Genomic DNA, 2,697 nt, shown 5'->3' with positions numbered 1-2,697 from the left:
TCCGAAAGCACCTCTCGACTCTCGGGGTCCCCGTGAAGTGGCTCTTCCCTACACTAAAGTCTATTAGAAAAGCTCTTTGTTTTAAATTATCATCGCTATTTTTAAATTTTGCTTTAAGGCAGGGTTTCATGTATTCTAAACTGACCTTGACATCACTCTGTAGCTGAGGATAATTTTGAACTTCTGATTCTCCCACCTCTCCCTTCGGGTGTTGGGATTATAGGAGCAGGCTGTCACATCCAGTTCTATGCTGGTACTGGGACCAAACCTAGAGCTTCCCACAGGCCAGGAAAATACTCTACCAACTGAGCTTCATGAGGTCCAACTTCCAAGAGGAGCATTTAAGAGTGGGGTGGCAATGGTGGTGGCACTTGCCTTTAATTCCAGCAGAGGCAGGTGGATCTCTGAGTTCAAGGCCAGCCTTATCTACAGAGCTAGTTCCAGGACAGCTAGAGCTACATAGAAAAACCTTATCTTAAAAAACAAAACAAAACAAAACAACAAAACCCCAGCAAAAGAAAACAAAACAAAACAAAATAAAGGAGTGGAGTTGTATACTTCATGTAGGTTGTTGTTAGACAATGTCTCATATAGCAGAGGCTGGCCTTGAATTTCTCATCGTCCTGAGTGCTGGGATGTCACCTCTATGCCTAACACATCATCTTTAAGTTAAACTAACACTTAGTATCATCTTTAAGTTAAAAAAATTTAATTAAATATTTATTTATTACGTATACAGTATTCTGCCTGCATGTATGCCTACACACCAGAAGAGGGCGCCAGATTTCATCATGAATGGCTGTGAGCCACCATGTGATTGCTAGGAATTGAACTCGGAACCTCTGGAAGAGCAACCTCTGAGCTATCTCTGCAGCCCTTAACCTTTATTTTTATTTTTTTCTGTGCATGGTTGTTCTTACAGCATGCATGTCTGTGTACTATGTACAAGCAATGCCCTTGATTGGATCTCCTAGGATTGGAGTCACAAAAAATATGGGTACTGAGAACCAGATTTAATTTCTCTGGAAAAGCAACCAGTACTCTTAACTGCTGAGCCATCTCTCCAACCCTCCATTTAAAGCTTTTAATTTTTATTAAAAAAAAACTTTATTTTTAGCGTTTGTTTATTCATGAGCTTGTGTTTATGTATGTATATGTCTGTAGGAATGTATGTTACGTGCATGCGGGCACTCTTGGAGGCCAGATCGCACAGAGGTGGAATTACAGGCGTTTGTGAACCTCCCTACATGGGCCCTGGGTTCTGAACTCATATCCTCTGAAAGGCTAGTAAGTGCTCTTAAGCACTGAGCAGTTTCTCTGGTCCCATTTTAAAGTTATACAAAGAACCTCTAATGCTCCTAGATTTTATGGAAGCTGGAATGGAATTTCCAGAATGTCACCAGCCTTCTCAGCTGGCCCAAACAGTAGCAATCATTTGTATTGTCTGGCTTGCTTTTGCTCCTTTTTTGTGGGAGGAGGAAAGGTTTGAGTTTTATTGGAGTTGTTTAAATGCTAGGCTCCCTGGGAAGAAGAGAAGAACAATGGGAGGAATTAATCACCTGTCCACCACCCTCCATCCTAGCTCACACAGCTCGCTTCTAGCCCCAGAAAGGGAAAAGCTGGAGTGAGAAAAGGAGAAGGAATCGTGTAAGATTTGGAGCAAGTAAAATCACAAGCATGTCGACAGAGGTTTGGTCAGGCAGCCGTTTAGTCACAAAGAATCACACAGAGGTCTATATTAATTATAAACTGATTGGGTTGGAGAGATGGCTCAGTGGTTAAGAGCACTGCCTGTTCTTCCAAAGGTCCTGAGTTCAATTCCCAGCAACCACAAGGTAGCGCACAACCATCTGTAATGAGATCTGGTGCCCCCTTCTGGCCTGCAGGAACACATGCAGGCAGAACACTATATAATAAATAAATAAATAAATAAATAAATAAATAAATAAATAAATAAATAAAAGAGCTGGCCATTGATGGTGGATGCCGAAAAAAAAAAATTATAAACTGATTGGTGTATTAGTTCATGCTTCTTATTAACTCTTATAACTTATATTAGCCCATAAATCTTGTCTGTGTTAGCCATGTGGCTTGGTACCTTTTTCAGTGAGGAAGTCACATCTTGCTTGCTCTGTGTCTGGCCTCCTCTGTCTGTGTGATGACTGCAGACTGAAACTTCCCTCTTCCCAGAATTCTCATTGCTCTGCCTATACTACTTCCTGCCTGGCTACTGGCCAATAAGCATTTATTTAAAATACAAGTGACAGGGTACAGATCATTGTCCAACCCACAGCACAAGCAGTTTTGCTTTTTGGGGGGGGGTTTGAGGCAGGGTCTCACTATGCGACCCTGGTTGGTCTGGAACTTGTTAGGTAGACCAGGCTGACCTCAAACTCACAGAGATCTGCCTGCCTATCTTCTGAGTGCTGGGATTAAGTTCATCAAGTCCAACTAGTCAAGAAAATGCACCACCAGTGTGTGTGAAGTCCAACTTAAGGAAGTACACTACAGTGTGTAAAAGGGTAGCATATCCCATTTAGTCTAGTACTTGGGAGGCAGAGGCAGGAGAATCTTTGTAGTTCAAGTCCAGCCCAGTCGATATAGGGAGTTCCAGGACAGCCAGGACTACTTAGAAAGACCCTGTCTCTAAATAAATACACAAAGAAATAAGATGATAATATATATATTTTTTTAATA

Source organism: Myodes glareolus, chromosome 11 (assembly GCF_982192425.1).
Source record: "Myodes glareolus chromosome 11, mMyoGla1.1, whole genome shotgun sequence".
NCBI classification, from domain to species: Eukaryota; Metazoa; Chordata; class Mammalia; order Rodentia; family Cricetidae; genus Myodes; species Myodes glareolus.
This window is presented reverse-complemented; position numbering follows the sequence as displayed.